Below are 263 nucleotides of genomic sequence, written 5' to 3' on the forward strand. Positions count from 1 at the left end.
CGTAAGTCTAACGATAATCGTAAGTCTTATACGATAATCTTTCTCGTGTTTTGATCATAGGATAATTTGGATTAGTTTCTTAGAACCACAAAAATAAAGCACCTAAAGACTGCGTGCTAAAAAAACTCTAGTTGTGTTGTGTAGCTCATTTTGAGGTTAAAAGCCAACTCAGAGCAAAACTAATCTTGTTTTTATTTAAATCTCCTTTTTTTTCTTAACTTTTTATTTAATATTTATAACATAAAATAGCTCAATATATATTT

This window comes from Hydra vulgaris, chromosome 14 (genome assembly GCF_038396675.1).
Source record: "Hydra vulgaris chromosome 14, alternate assembly HydraT2T_AEP".
In the NCBI taxonomy this organism is placed as follows: Eukaryota; Metazoa; Cnidaria; class Hydrozoa; order Anthoathecata; family Hydridae; genus Hydra; species Hydra vulgaris.